The sequence below is a fragment of the Syngnathoides biaculeatus genome, chromosome 11 (assembly GCF_019802595.1).
Source record: "Syngnathoides biaculeatus isolate LvHL_M chromosome 11, ASM1980259v1, whole genome shotgun sequence".
In the NCBI taxonomy this organism is placed as follows: Eukaryota; Metazoa; Chordata; class Actinopteri; order Syngnathiformes; family Syngnathidae; genus Syngnathoides; species Syngnathoides biaculeatus.
Window position 1 is genome coordinate 27,454,243 of NC_084650.1, and position 17,109 is coordinate 27,471,351.

The 17,109-nt window shown below is 40.8% G+C and overlaps 1 protein-coding gene across 6 annotated transcripts in view; it reads left to right on the forward strand.

Moving 5' to 3' along the window:
• elf1 (E74-like ETS transcription factor 1) overlaps positions 1 to 17,109 on the forward strand; it is a 54,835-nt gene that overhangs the window by 13,028 nt on the left and 24,698 nt on the right. Inside the window, exon 1 of one of the 6 annotated variants that reach the window (XM_061834757.1) lies at positions 4,341 to 4,654. The exons of the other annotated variants lie outside the window; for them this stretch is intronic. The gene's annotated coding sequence lies outside the window, so the exon portion shown is untranslated. Of the gene's footprint in view, positions 1 to 4,340; positions 4,655 to 17,109 lie in introns of those variants that run through there. 6 annotated transcript variants of the gene reach the window in all.

A 17,109-nucleotide genomic window follows, 5' to 3' on the forward strand; every position in this document is an offset into this window, starting at 1 on the left:
GCTTTCAAAACGTTTGCCATTAACTCCTCTTATTTATCTCTTTTCTGTTACTCTAGTGGTCCAGAATTTGCATATTCACATTTTATTTTGTGATTTTATTTATTTTTAATTTTTATTTTTTCATGTCCTGATGAAATGAATCAGAAGTTACTATTTATTCAGTTGAGTATTTTTTTTTCACTGTAAATTTTTGCTGCACTACCTTTTACATTTACAGTGAAGAAAATAAGTATTTGAACACCCTGCTATATTGCAAATTCACCCACACAGAAATCATTGAGGGGTCTTAAAGTTTCATCGTAGGTGCATGCGAGAGAGATAATCTAAAAAAAATCCAGAAATCACAAACTATGATTTTTTTTTTTTTTTTTTAATGATTTATTTGTGTGATACAGCTGCAAATAAGTTTTTGAACACCTGAGAAAACCAATGTTAATATTTGGTACAGTAGCCTTTGTTTGCAATTAGCGTTGAAATGTTTCCTGTAGTTGTTCACCTGGTTTGCACAGACTGCAGTAGGGATTTTGGCCCACTCCTCCACACATATCAGACAGGTTTCTGGGCTGTCGCTATGAAACACGAAGTTTCAGCTCCCTCCAAAGATTTTCTATTGGGTTTAGGTCTGGAGACTGGCTAGGCCATGCCAGAACCTTGATATGCTTCTTAAGGAGGCACCCCTTGGTTTTCCTGACTGTGTGCTTCGGGTCATTGTCATGTTGAAAGACCCAGCCACCACCCATCTTCAATGCTCTGTCTGAGGGGAAAGAGATTGTTCCCCAAAATCTCACAATAAATGGCTGCGGTCTTTGGACAGCTCTTTGGTCTTGGCCAAGTTACAAGTGTGAGTCTTACTGATTGTATGGGGTGGACAGGTGTCTTTATGCAGCTAACGACCTCACACAAGTGCATCTGATTCGGGATTCAGAATTCTAGCTGATAGACAGGTCTTCAAATACAGCAGCTGTATCACTCAAATAAATTGTTAATAAAACATATATTGTGATTTCTGGATTTTTCTTTTTAGATTATTTTTCTCACAGTGGACATGCACCTACGATGAAAATTTCAGTCCCTTCTATGATTTCTCAGAGGGAGAACTTGCAATATAGCAGTGTGTTCAAATACTCATTTTCTTCACTGTACTTCGAAGAAGAATCATCTTCATTGTCATAAACATACGTTGTTCTCTGCATTTTACCCATCAGAGTGAACACAGACACTTATTAGTGGAACACAGTTGAGCAGGGGCCAGCTAAAGCTCAAAGACCCCACAGCCATGACTCCCAGGGTTGGTCCAGTGGAGGTCTTGAACCATTAATGTGCCAACACAAGCACAATCTGAAAACTCCAGAAAATAAGGCAGTCAGGAGGATCATGTCATCTGCGGGATAAGAGTAATTGGTGTTACTCATACTGTAATACTGCTGTGAGTTGCATGTGTGACAGGCCACTAGTTATTGTGATGAAATGCATCTTCACATCACGGTCGTTTAAGTACACCACACACAGGTGGATTATTATAAGATGTTCGGTTCAAGTTTGCACAAAATATGAACGAGTTTATACAAGACTCCATGCGATATTTACTGCGCTTCGCATTTTGAAGGAAGGCTCTTATTTGTGGATGACACGCCCGGCCACTGCGCTGTTTAATACACTTTGTCTAATGGATCTGATGAAATTGTGCAGGTAAGCCAGTTCAAGTTTAACCAGTACATAGTGTGTGTGAGGACCATGAAAGTCCTCGTACTATATGTCTGAGTTGATGCTCGACATAAAGGTGCTGGGAAGGCACAAGTGTGTAAAGAGGCTCTGGTGCTCACCACAGACCACAACTTCCTGTTTGCTCGCATGTCATCTCATCAGCGTCTTCTCACTAGGTCACAACTGCATCCATCTTGCAACTCTGTATCCTGTCCTGCTAATTTTATGACACCATTCTTTGATTACCTTTTCATTCTGGTATTAGTGACTGTTGTCATAACATTCGGTATTTCCCTCTCTAGTTGCGACTTTGTCAACATCCTAAAACTTCTCAGCATTTAATGTTGTACTTCTACTAGCGCTACTGCCATGATACTGTATTAAGAGTTTCCCTTGCTTTCCTTTGTGACTTTATCATAATTTTTAATTAACTTAATTCTTGTAACTATCACCATACTAGTTTGCAGTGAACCTTCGCATGAGTCATTCAAGCCAGAATAGTTCACTGGATGCATACTAGTGCATACTGTAGCTCCTTAGCAGATCCTGAACGGAGAAGTTCAATACATGAATCACTTGCGGCAGTTCAATAGTAAATTCCGTTTGTTCACCCGCCACCCGAGCAGCTGGAATGAGGGCTGCTGGTTGGTCGTTTGCCAAAATGCTGGGCAATCGCAAATGACATGGCATGATAAGATGACACACACTTGTCCTGCAGCAGGATAAGAATCCAAAACCCACCTGCAAGTCAATTTCTGAATGGCTGGGGGGAACCCAAACAAAAACAAAGGAAGGTTTTGGAGTGACCTAGTTAAAGTCCAGACTTGAATCTGATTGAAAGGCATGCGTGACCTTAAAAAGGCCGTTCATGCTCAAAAACCCTCAATTTTTGCTGAATCGCAATATTTCTGCAAGGAAAAGTGAACCTAAATATCTTTGAGAAGACTCATTGTCAGATATAAAAAAAACTCTTGATTGCAATTGTTGATGCTGAGGATGGCCCAACCACTTAAGTTTACGGTGCCATTTGTTTTTCCAAACGGAGCCAAGCACTTAGTTTCTTTTTCTTAATAAATGAAATCACCATTTAAAAACAGCATTTTAGGTTCACCTGGGTAATATATGAATGATCTATACATTTTTTTGCTTTCAGTACCTTAAACATTGAAGTGGGGAACCCACCCAAAATTATGGGATTTTTGAGGAGGGGGGGCAATAATTTTTCTCACCACTGTAAATAAATCCCCTTATTCTTGCTTCCATGTCATCTAACTGCGTGACTAAACAGCATCGTTTAAACTTGAACATGGTCGGACACCGAAAGTCAGGGATCTGTCTTGAGACAACTTACTTGCTGTCACAAGCATCCATGGGGAGGACTGTTTTCCACCTCGGTGGAAGTTTTTTGTTGTTGTTACTTTTCTTTCTTCTCATGCACCTATGCTAACGGTTTTTGAGTGTCAAGAAATGTGCTACACACATTTTGCGGCCAGGTGTATGGGCTAGTTGCTACCCATGGAGAACGTAAACAGTACTGTACATGCAAAAAGGCTATGAATTTGCAGAGTAATTTGCTATTTTTCTTTATTCTAAGTTTATTTATTTTAAACGCACATGGATAAGATAAACATTACTTTGGAACTGGAGGAAATTAATTAAATTTCTATTCATTTCCATAGGAAGCATTACCTTGATTTGCAAAGGTGGTCACAAAACAAATTCAATTTATAATCTGAGTTCCTCGTGTTTAAGATTTCATTTTCGGGTATTATACAGTAATTATTATTATTATTTTGGTCTGGAAAATAAAGTACTTTTTTTTTTAAACGTCCTTTTCCCCTGGGAAAAAAAATCCCAATTGTGTAAGATTGTGACTTTAATTAAAAGAAATTTAAAATGTACAATTTTCATGAAATTCCAACTTCATTCTCTGACTGTTATTTTAATGAAATATGTTTTTTTTCCCCCCTTCATAACTTTGACTATTTTGGACCAAAGTACCCTCAACAGGCCCGTGTTGCACTCCCTGACCCTTGTGACCTTGGTTGCACGGTGACAGTGAATCTCAATTGAGCCTGAGATGATGTCATCGTGTCTTGTGATGGAACGTGATCTGTCCGCGTTCAAGTGAAGGGAGGACGACTTTTTAGCTTCAGTCTTTGTGCCTCCTATAGGCAGTTGCTGTTCTATGAGTTGTTCTTCTTTATTTATTTTGTTTATTTATTTTTTGTTCTGTACTACCTCAGAAGTCCGTTGTAAAAGTGCTCGCTGTGCCAATGCTAATAAGGCCCACATTTCATGATGCAGTCTTTATTTTAGGCCTCCCTTTTTTTTCCTCGGGTCAAAGTCTACACTGGGTGCGTACCTGTGTTTACCTTCACCTCCTCCGCTGCAGGAGAAACCCGTCTGTCGTCTTTCTCTCAGCCCGGCCCAGTGGCTTTGTTCCTCCCATCCACCCCCCCCCCCCCCTCCTCCATCCAATCCCAGAAAATGCACCTGAGTTGGTTTGCCTGAAGGGCCCCCCCGCACCTAAGCGCACGCTGATTGGCCAGGTGTGGGCTGCCTGCCCGTGGGCCGCCGTCTACCAATGGCATCGAGGCTGCGTGACTCACAGGGAGAGGACGGCTCGCTTCACGACACTTCTCCTTTTTCTGCCTTCGACACGTTTGTCGTCTCTTCTTTTTTTTAACCAAGCCTCCTCTCTCACCTCGTCCTACCGTTTGTCACCGTGAGAAAGGTGTGGAGCAGGTCTTGGGTTGGTTGTATGCACCATCAGATGCCACTTTAAAGGCTCTCTTTGGATTATTCCCCCCAACCCGCTCACCTTGCCAACCCGTTGCCTTTTTTTCGCCGTTCTTGTTTTTGACTTTTTCATTGGTTGCATTGATGTCAACGCTTGTTTTGATGCTTTCTCCGATGGATCTGGACACCTCCATCCTGTTCATTTGAGGTTAGTGGTAGTTATCCCTCTTTTAATCGACTTTGATCCATGGAGGGTTACAGAATTTGTTACAATGCAAAAAAAAAAAGTCGCCTAATGAGGCTTTAGTGTAGGGCCTTTGTATACATACATCAAATTAATTAATAATTTTTTTGGGAGAGTTCATGCTTCCAACATCTTAAGTCAAGGGAACTAGGATATTCGTAATAGAATCTTCTACGTTTGAAGATCTTGCATCTGGCTGTGGGTCATTGCCTTATATGGTGTGTTGAAATAAGGGCGGAAGCTGACAGTTTTGCAAGGCCCTCCAAACCAACCATACACTTTTTATTTATTTTATCATGGCACACTAATTACATATTGGACAGTGGCTCACTTTTGTTTCGGTCTTCAGTTTTTTTTTTTTTTTTTTTTTTTTTTTTTTTTTTTTTTGCTGCTGTTTTTTTTTTTTTGGTGGTGTTTTTGCCACCGCTGTCTCTTTTGCAAAAAGTTTGTCATGCACAGCTTCCCAATTAAACGCTCATCACAGCAGAATGTCGTTCATCTTGTAGCGTTACAAAAATAAGGGGGGGGGGGTGTTGAGGGGGCCCAAACGATCTTGATTTCACTTCACTGGAAGGATCGACCGCAGTGTCTTGTTCCTCTTCTGCCCCAACAGATTACATCCCCTAAGCTTTTCGAGCTTTAGGTGGAAGTTCTCGAGCTCCGTGTTTGCACGTTGCAGCTTCCAGTTTCAGCACTAACCCACTCTGGGGTCACGTTTAACGAGACCAGACTTCTCAAACACGCCACTTTTGGCGAAAACACACCCACTCTTTAGGATGTTCTCATTTGTTTGGCATTCAGGATTTGATTTGGCTCGCTGACGTCGTTTTGGTACTGTAAACACAAAGAGGAATTCTCCATTTTAGTGTGTGACTGTTTTGGATGAATAGTTTGCCCGACTTTGCATGTCACCCCCACCCGGACCCCCATGTCACGTCACTGCTTTGCATTGAAAATGAGGACCGGCTCACTACACTCGCGCTGCTTTTGGATACTGATGATCAAGTGAAGGTGTGGTCAGCAGTGGTCACTTGGTGCCTCTTTCAATTCAAACTAGAGCATGTTGAAGCCTGTCAATGCATGATTAGGCACTTCTGGCAGCTAAGAGAGGAGCCGGGGTGGAGTACCAGCATGCTCGGATATGTACACGTTAAAGTTTGCAAGAATGCTGTTGATGCTTGTGTCAGTCCAAAAGGGATTTTAATTACCTCCACTAAAGCGGTTAGGATTTAAGTAATTGTTCTTCAAGTTTTAGATCTTTGAATTAATTGTTACAACTTTTAACTATCAAGGGTAATTCATGGGCCACAAAGAACAACTGATTACGTTGGAGGATCCAGAAGCAAAAGGTTTAACAATCCAGGATGGGACAGCGGGAAAATTTTAAAATTCTGAAGTTTTCACATTTCTGACTGAATTCCAATGATAAAATTAAAGCACCTGCAATTAAGAATGACAGATTTTGGAGGTAGTCATAGATTGTGTAGTGACACATTTGGCTGACTTTGTTGGAGGCAGCGTGGGTTCAGTGAGAGTGTGAATGTTTGGCTGTCTGTCTGTCTATATGTACGCTGTGACCGGCTGGTGACCAGTTCAGGGTGGAGTTCACGTTTCACCTGAAGTCAAATGGGATAGACTTCAGAGACCCTGAAGAGGATAAAAAGTATCGAGAATGAATGCGTAGATCTTGGAGTAGGCCTGATCCGAACTGAATTGTAATTCATGAAAAGGTGTTTTGTGCAAATGCACTTTAAATTGAGTTCACAATAGATGGGGGGAAATCTAAAAAGAAAAGAAATCCATTGTATAATAAAGTATTTGTCATAAATAGAATGATAATAATTTTTTGAAAATTAGGCAAACTCTTGCTTGAAATGTTGTAAATTACATTTTTAAAAAATAAATTAGAACAATTAAAAATGATAATTAAAATAAATTACTGTCCAATTTTGGGGAAATATTCTATTAAAATCTAAATGCAGTAATTAATAATCATAATTTTAATATTATAATATAAGAAAAATCAGATTCAAGCATTTCCTTAGTCAAGTAAATTTTGTAATATATTTTAAAAATGCTTTTTAATAATAGAAACAACTAATGGAATAATTTATAATAAATGGTACCGATCATTTAATTTTAAAATTTATTACAAAATATAATTGTGTACAATATAAATTCAATAAAACTAATTTTGTCAGCTTTTGTGTGTTAAAATTGTACAAAAACTGTTGCAAAAAAAATCTACACTATTTGGATGAAAAGATATTTTTGCATTTGCTTACTATTTTATATTTTTCCATCCTACACACTATTAAAAGGGTGTCAATCCTTTCTGTCACCTCTTTGGGAAAATAAATCAGGGTAGGGGGGGCATGACTACAAAATATCTGCTCCTGGCAAAAAAACCTCCTGCCAAGGCTTCACTGAGCAAGGCACTTGTGTGTACAGTATGCATGTGTCAGTGGTAGATACAATGATGTTTTCTAGGCCAGATGCGGGCCCTGGTTAATTCCAGCCCACCTTTGATAAATGTTAAAAAAGAAAAAAAAAATTAAATTGAGCAACCATCTGCTAATGTTGCAACTGTCTCATACTCTGAGCATGCTCGGACTAGCAGCCTCACCACTTTTTTTTCTTTTTTTTTTTTAGTTACACACAGTCCCGGTCAGTCATGAGAAACAATTTTTCTTGTATTCTGACTTTTTTTGTTTTTGTTTTACTTTGAACTGAAAAGGATGTGATCAAATCCTAGCCTAGATTAAACTACTCTGTTCCTAAAACGTAGTCGTAAAGTGCATCAGTGATCTCTCATTCAGACATTCCAAGTAACAAGATGATGTTTAGTTTGTCCGCAAAGAGGCCGGATGTTTGACTCAACACCCACCTGAGGTTTAAAAAAAAAAAAAAAAAAAAAGTCTTGTCACACCCTCTGATAACGCACACAAATGCACACACTTGTGATTATGCAAGGTATCATGCCGGTCAGGGCTCAAGATTGTAAAGTCATCTCAACATGGCTACCCACCTACAGGCGTCGTACCGTCACTTTAAGCGAATGTTGGCTGATGGCTTTAATTGTTACCAACTATTTTCATTTACTGAAGCCAATTAAAAAGCATTGTCAAATAACAGCATGCAAGCACTTTTGCAAGTCATGTTGATACTGTTTTTTTTTTTAATGTGCGTGTGCAACATCTGCACAGCGAGATCCAATTTAAGAGGTTTAGATAAAAATGTATTTTACGTAATTACATTGGAACTGCAACCACCTCGGCAATGATCGATACTGTAAGATGACTGCAGTCAATAATCACTATGTCGTTATTCACACCAGGACATTGAAACGCTGTTGCTAACCAAAACAGTAACACCTAGAGAGGAACATAAACAGGTTCCTGGACGAATTAACTTAAGGAGTTTTATCATCCCAAAATTTCTTACCAATATTCCAGTGATGTGTGTATTTGTGTGTGTGCGTGTGTGTGTGTGTTCATTTTTATCATCTGGGTCGCAATTTGATTTTACTGTTTGCCTCTTGCCCTGTGTTTCCTCAATAGTCATTCAAACTCCCATTTGACTTGCCCTATATATTCATAGTTTTATTTAAAACAAAAAAAAATTACATGTGGGAAAAATGCTAAACTGAACTTATTTTATTCTAATTTTCATGTTGCATGTACTACATAATAATGAATTTATTTTCGCATTTAATCTCTTGTTTGATTTGACTTACGTATTCATTTTGTTATTTTTCTGTTGTCATGTAGTCTTATCTTATTGTATTTTTTTAAAAAGAGAATGTATTGTGTAGTGTAATATTACTTTTGATTTTTGTTGAATATAGTTTTCACAAGGCAACAGGTGGATGAACGGTTAGCATGTGTAGTCCCATTTTTGAGGACCTGGATTCAAATCTGGCCTCACCTGTGTGGAGTTACATGTTCTACTCGTGCTGTGTGTATTTAATTTACCTCCACATCCCCAAAACATGCATGGTAGGTTAATTGAAGATTCTAAATTGTCCATACGTGTGATTGTGAATGCGCTTGTTCTCTGTCTCTATGTGCATTGCGATTGGCTGGTAACCAGTTCAGGATGTACCCCACTTTGGTCCCAGAGTCACCTAGGATAGCCTCCAGCAAGCCCGTGACTCTTGTGAGGATAAGCAGTATGGAAGATGCACAAATATTGCACTGATGCATTAATGAGTAATTCTCACTTTAATTGGACATTTTCTATCCATACTACATATTTTTAGGTGCTTTGGTGACAAACCCACTTTTTATTTGTATTTTTTTTTAGCTGCATGCAATGTATTACAATGTCAATTTACTGTATTTTAAAAATCTATATTTACTATTATGATTTGAACAAGTCACCAGCCAAACGCTCAGCAGATACTGTATAGCCAAACAACCATTCAAACCTACTGACAACTTACTTACCATGATTATTTTTGGGATGTCGAGGTAAATTAAAGTACTTGGAGAAAATCCATGCAGTCACGAGGAGAACAAGCAAACTCCACACAGGGACAAATGGCTTATAGCCACATAGATGCCTACTACTCTGCAGTTGAGTACATCCCCGCTCCCCCCACACCCTCAACCATTACTGAGTCGAATCATAATTATGGGGTATGCGCTTTTCTACGTCATAAACCGGTGGGGATGTTACAAAGTTGTTTCTTGGGAAAAGAACAAAGCCCAGTAAAGTTGTGTGTGCGTGTGTGTGTGTGTGTGTGTGTGTGCGCGCGCGTGCGCGCGCATGTGCTCACAGTGCCCTGTAGATTTACTATTTGTCAAATAAAAGCAAAGAGTAGAAACTCAAAAACAAACCAACAAAAATCCTTGTGTGTGCCTCTGCCCGCCATTTGTAATTTGGAGGGCCTTTGAAATCCTTTTGTCAACACTGTTCTGTTCGAAACACACTGAGTGCAAAGCTGCCCGGTATCCACCCTGCATCGGGATGTGCGTGTGTGAGACAAGTTAATCATCAATGCATTTGTGCTTCCATTCTAATTAAGAGTAAAATGATTTCCCACAAGGATCCACAAAGAAAACTTTTTGTGCTCAAAATGACTGCGGCAAACATCTCCGAGTGCGTCACTTCATTTCTAGATGCATGAATAATAAACTAGTTGAAAGTATTTTATATTGCCATGAAACCTGGCCTCTAGTCCTTTGATCTTTGGCTCTCAAATGTTGCTTTTTGCGTGTTTGGGAAACTAAAGCACATCAGATTTGTACTAAAATACTCCCTACTTTTCCTCAACATTTAGTGACTGTGTCGATGTGTTCCCTGCAACTGACTGGCGACTAGTTCAGGGTCTAGTCCGCCTTTTGCCTGACGTTAGCTGGGAGAGACTGTGGCACTCCCACGCCCCTTGTGAAAATAAGCGGCTTGGAGAACGGTGAAATGGAGGGTTACATTGTACATGACTTAGGCCATTACAGCCCATACGTGGGAGAGACTGTGGCACTCCCACGCCCCTTGTGAGAATAAGCGGCTTGGAGAACGGTGAAATGGAGGGTTACATTGTACATGACTTAGGCCATTACAGCCCATACCTGTCAGATATGGCGCCATCACATTTTACGTCACCAAATACCACACATTTGCAACCTGTGGGAAACAACTATAACTCCGCCTTGCATTCTTAATCACAAGTCATATGCTTAAATTGTTCATTTAAAGTGAATTCTTTCTTGCGTGTGTGAACCAATATGCTAGTGGTTCCTCAATGTGATGGTAGAAAGCGAGTTTTAATGATAATTTATCAAAACTGCTTCATAATGGTACGTATTAAACTGCTAAAGCTGGCACTCCTCACCTTCTGATATGCAAAAATGTTGCCTAGCTTCCTCAAGCAGAGTTTAAAGTTTGCTATTCACTATGTTATGCTATGTTTTTTGGGAGGAGATATTTTAAATAATGACTTTAAATATAATTGCTTAATATTTTTCATTTCATTGGAGCTTCATTGCATGCGTTTTCTCCAGGTACCCTGGTTTACCTCCCACATTCCAGAACCATGCATGCTACGCTAACTGAAGACTCAAATTTTGTGTGAATATAAATCTGAATGGTTGTTGGTTTATATGTGCTATGTGATTGACCGGTGACCAGTTCAAGATGTGCCCTGCCTGAAAGTCAGCTAGAATCGGCTCCAACATACGTGTGACCCTGATGAGGATAAGGAGTACAGTGAACATATAGATAGTTAAGGCACGAGAATGTCAGTATACAAAACCCACTTGAGATCAAATTGGGGGGACTGCAACCCCTCACCTAAAATGAGTTTGACACCGCTGTGTGTATGTCTAATATGTCCAAATATCAGTTTTGTTTCCCATAAAGTCCTGATAATTCCCATCCAGCCATTCACTTTCTGAGCTGCTTTTCCTCACAAGAGTCGTGGAAGTGCTTGAGCCTATCTTGGCAATCTTCTGGCAGGAGGCAGGGTATGCCCTCAACTGGTTGCCAGACAATCGCAGGGCACATCCTGATAATTTCCAAGTTTTGAAAATTCACATAGTTATGCAACCCTTGTTGTGTATAACTTCCACTTCCCTTTTAAACATTTAAATGTCTACAAATAATTTGAATATCTGTTAAACTTAGGGCGGCACGGTGCATCAGCTGGTAAAGCGTTGGCCTCACAGTTCTGAGGACCTGGGTTCAATCCCAGCTCTCCCTGTGTGGAGTTTGCATTTTCTCCCTGTGCCTGCGTGGGTTTTCTCTGGGCAGTCCGGTTTCCTCCCACATCCCCGAAACATGCAAGATTAATTGGACACTCTAAACTGCCCGTAGGTGTGATTGTCAGTGCGGCTGTTTGTCTCTGTACCATGTGATTGGCGGGCAACCAGTTCAGTGTCTACCCTGCCTCCTGCCTGTTGACAGGTGTGATAGGCTCCAGCACAGCCCGTGACCCTCGTGAGGATAAGCGGCAAAAAAATGGATGGATGGAGAGATGGAAGTAAAACTTATTGCTATTCTGCTGCTTATAAATTTGGATTTTTGGAACGTGCTGAAGTTCATGATTCTGTTGTGTAATTTCTAGCTGCAGAAGTAGTCATTGGAAACAATTATGTATGTACGATTTGCTTTACACATGCATACATTTACTTACAAGTTGTATTCTACCATTTGGACTAGGGGTCTTTAGGGAAGCCCACCTGCTTTGTCCTTCTTGTGAGGCCTCTCTCTGAGTTGGTCGCTGGGCAACAGCCACTCCTTGTTTACATCTGTGTATTTTGTATAGGGGATTATGATCAGAACAAGACCCCCTGTTGGCCCATCATTGTTCAAGGTTTACAAAACCTGAGAATTTATAAGGGTGAAGACATTTCATCAAGTGAGGAACATGTCTTAATCAAGCATAATTACTCCAATCGGTTAAATATTAACACCAGTGACATTGTGTGGTTCCACTCGTCTCCAAGCGCAAACTTTACTGTCCTTCATTGTCACCTGAGCGCCATAAAACTGCGTACTTCATGAAACCTTTTGCAAATATTGACCAGCACTGTCCGTGCACTTCTCCAAAGACGTGGGACTGATTGAACTGTGATCACTGTCAACTATTACTCACACAGAGGTGGAAAAAAATAATACAATGTTGTTGGAAGGATGAGTTAACCGTCATTACCTTGTGACTTGTTACTTCACAGTTGCTCCCCTCATTCCGCTCCTCCCACCGCTTTTCAAGTATGTGGCAAAGTAATGACGTTGCACTTTAGTGCTACGCTTTACAGGCTTAAAGATTAGATAGAATACACTGGCCAGCGACAGCCAACATTACACTGACCTGTATCAAACGGTGTGAAATCAGATAAGCAATACGTCTCTGTATGAGTGCTTGAATAGGGGAATCAAGAGCAACAAGAGTTGATTTTGGAATGGGATTGGAATCGTGGAATGGTGGTTAACGTTTCTGCCTCACTGTCAGGTGATCTAGGTCAAAAACAACTCTTTGTGGAGTTTGCATTTGATCCCAGTGCTTTTATTGGTTTTCTTTGAGCACTCTGCCTTTCTCCCGCATTCCCAAAACGTGCCCGTTAGGTTCATGGAAGACTCTAAATTATGCATTGATGGGAATGTGAGTGTGAATGTTTGCTTGCCTATAAAAGCTCGGTGCCCCGCTACTGGCTGGTCAGCGCTCACCAGCTATTGTGTTGAAAATGGATGGATGGTTTGCCTTCTTCTTGTAACTTTTTTGAAAACTTTAAGAAGATGTGGAACTGCTTAGGGAGGGCGGATTGCCTTTTTGTTTTCTGCCTACTTGCAAAAGCCTACTAAAGTTGAATGAGAATTGCAAACAAAAATGAATGAAATATCTAGAAATTAATTGGAAATAGCGGCATGGTGGCTCAGCTGGTAAAGCGTTGGCCTCACAGTTCTGAGGTCCCGGATTCAATCCCAGATCCAGCTGTGTGGAGTTTGCATGTTTTCCCCATGCCTGCATGGGTTTTCTCTGGGCACACCGGTTTTCTTCCCACATCCCAAAAACATCCAACATTAATTGGACACTCTAAATTGCCCCTAGGTGTGATTGTGAGTGTGGGTGTTCATCTCTATGTGCCCTGCGATTGGTTGGCAACCAGTTTAGGGTGTACCCCGCCTGCTACCCGTTGACAGCCAGGATAGGCTCCAGCACTCCCTGCGACCCTCGTGAGAATAAGCGGCAAAGAAAATGGATGGATGGATCATTGGAAATAACATTTTTGTTAATAAAATTTGAAAAATCAGATGTTTTTAAAAAAATGTCTACTAACTAACTACATACAACTAACTGCTAATTGCTTTGAAAAAAATGCTTTCTTTTCATCATGGTCAATTAATTTTATACACGGGCTCTGGGCTTTAGTGTTAAATATTTATTTTGGGTAAATATGTAGATAAAAACGTATTAACACATACAAAAGGTCCTACGACAGTACGTGTTTCGTGAATGGTTTTGCTGTGTTCTGTGATGCATCCCATCTAGTATTATGCACTGCACTTATTGCACTTCAAATCCTGTGGACTGTTATACATGCGTAAATAAATAGAGATACATATACATTCACACATCGTTTTTTCAATTTTTTATTATTATACAACAAATGTGCTCCAAAAACTAATTCATAGCTAGAAAAATAATTACAAATTAACGTCAAAATTAAATTCAATACTGTAATGAAAAATCCAAAACGGTAACCATCCAACCATCCATTTTCTTTGCCGCTTATCCTCATGAGGGTCGCGGGGAGGGCTGGAGCCTATCCCAGCCGTTAATGGTCAGGAGGCGGGGTACACCCTGAACTGGTTGCCAGCCAATCGCAGGGCACATAGAGACAAACAGCCACACTCACAATCACACCTAGGGGCAATTATGAGTGTCCAATTAACATTGCATAATTTTGGGATGTGGGAAGAAAACTGGTCTTCCCAGAGAAAACCCATGCACGCATGGGGAAAACATGCAAACTCCACATAGGCGGGTCCGGGATTGGACCCGGGACCTCAGAACTATGAGGCCAATGCTTTACCAGCTGCACCCCTGTGCCCCCACGATTATAACCAAGACATGTTATTAAATCTGATGTCACTGATAACTTATCTGCCATTTTCTTCTCGAAACTGCTAACTTGGATTTGTTCACATTATTTAAAGTAGTTGTTTTACTTTGTTTCTCTGGCAGCACAGTAGTTCAATAGGTCTCTGGAGTGCATCTCTCCCCATCCAGTGTGAAATTAAACAAGCAAGTAGATTCACTTTTGATAAGCAGCACATGCATGATTGGTGAATTTGCCTATGTGGCGTTGTGGTTTGGATATGTCAAGAGCGTGTTTGGCATTGGCCCTGCAGTCGAGGGCTTGGATCAGAGAACAAAAATGTTAATCTTTGCTTCTTATCATTTACTTGATTCTCAAATGCATGTATAAAAGATTTATTCTTCAACAGCAAAACATTTGAAGCAATCACTAAAAACCACATACTGTTCTGTCATTTAAAAAAAAAAAAAAGACCATTAAAAGATGGCACAAAGCTTCTGAACAGCAAACCATGGGTCACTCGGACTGTGTGCCCCACCGGCTAAGATCTTGCCCCTTTGGGGATGTCTAAAAACTTAGCCTGGTGCCCTCATACTCGTGAGGACATCTGCCTCACAATTCTGAGGTTCAGGATTAGGATGCAGACTCAGGTCCTCCGGTGTGGAATTTACATGTTCTTCCTGTGTTTGCAAAGGCTTTCTTCAGGGAACTCAGAAAACCTGGAAACATGAATTCACTAAATTGTTCATAGGTGTGAATGCTCGTTTGTCTCTCATGGCTCTGTGATCGGCTGGCGAGCAGCATAGGGGGTGCCCTCCATCTTGTTGAAAATCATCTGGGATAAGCACCAACTCTCCTGCAACAGAATGAAAGAATGAAAACTTTCAACTGCTATTACTGTCATTCTAGACCATAATGAAGCCCGAAAGGCAGGAGAACAGGTTCATGTGCAGCTCTCCCGCTGCGTCTTAGGGCGTGTTGTGTTTGCTCCACATTTACGGTGTGTTGCATCACAGGTGGGCACCTCAGCCAGCGCACTTCTGTCCAGACCTGCTCGGTATGCGGAAGCAGCAACCTTGTACCCGCTTCCCGGGCCTCGCCTTACCAGTATGCCACCAGAGTGCACAAAAAAAACACCTCAAAATTCATACTAGTCGTTAGCATTTCCACACTGGCGTCGAGTTAACTATCAGGAATGTAATCCAGCTTGTTTTTTATTTTTTTATTTTATTTTTTTTTACTCAAGTTTGGTTGAGAGTGCGCTGCTGAGATGTTTACATCTGAACACAAACACTGACGAGGAGAAATCGAATTCTTGTTCAATGCAACACTCCTAGTTCGCCTTCTGTCATATCAGTTCACTTTGGATATTCTGCTACATGAATACTATAATACCTCATTTTCCAATGTAATTATCATCCTGAGAGAGCCCACCCATCCATTTTCTATGGCACTTGTTCTCATTAGGGGTCCTGGGGCACTCTGGAGTCTGGGCCTGCTGACTCGAGGACAGAGGTGGGGCAAAACCTGCACCGGTCGGCAGCCAATCTCAGCATTTTCTTGGTGCACAATCTAGGATGGAAAGAAGATGTCAACAATTCAATCAGCTCCTGGAAAAGCTTCAAAAATAATCTTAAAAGTGCACAACAATAGAGCGCTGGGATGATGACAGGAGTTCAGAACATTTGAAGAAAGACATTTTCCCATCCCCTTTGAAATATTCATTGGTACTTTTCCACCCAATCAATCAAGAAAATACAGACCAAAACAACAGTAAAGGGTTTTTGACTGGTTACATTACAAAATGTTGCAATTGGACTAAGTCATGAGTCAAATCATTTGTTCTACATTCAAAATGTCCCTTTCAACATAGCACATTTCCAGTAGCATTTTTGCTTGCTGACTGCATGGCAAGAGGATTTTTTTTTTCTTGACAAACTCCAGATGCTGCCTCACAGCCTGTCCCGGTGTAACGTTTGAGAGCTTTTGAGAAGGAGCTATCTGCAATTTCCTGTCCTTGTGACACATGGCCCCTTCCTATATTTAAAGAAATTGACTGCTCTTTGCTCTTCTTACATTTTAAAACAATCTTGTGACTGCGCTTTGAATGCTGCAGTTTTAGTTATCCATAGATCCACCCCCCATTAAAATATGTAACCATTTTGATAGTAACTGCAGTTTTTCTATTATTATTCTATTATTAGTATTGCAAAGTGCTTCAGCCAAACGCAGACATCCGCTTATGTTTTGTTTTCCTGTGGTTGTGTATGGTTGGTCATTATTATTTTTTAGTGAGATATTGAATGTATTTCAGATTAGCTCTTTAGATGCGAGGATGACGTGCTACTTGCAAAGGAAGTGGGTGGGTGGGTGGTTAAGGGGGTCGGTTGCGTGGAGAAGTTTCCGCACACAGAGAAATGCTGCTCGGAGTGTGGTTTAACAGACAGGAAGTAGCTATTCTGTGATGGTTTTCCTGACACTGCCTAACTTGCAGGTCAGTTTGTGAGTGTTACTTATGCTTTAGCGTTTGTCTCCATACTATTTCAAAAAGATACGGAGGCCTCACCTTACTTTAAGCAGCCACTTTATCACTGGGAACAGACAAAAGTAAACATGCATCTTTCTCTCTCTGAGCTGGAGTGGAAAAGTACAAGGTTTGCAGGAGATGAGATTAAATTCCGCTCATCTTTTCGGCCCTGGCGCAGCGCGACGGCCCCGGATGCCCTCCGATGCGAGGCTCTGATGTGCCCGCTGCTGTTGCCTAGACGCCATTAAGCTTCTGGAGATACGGTTAGACAGCATCGCAGCAACCTGGTCCGCTGCCATTGTATCGCGAGCCCTTCACTCCATTGCCGCTTGCATGGCAGGACATGTAGT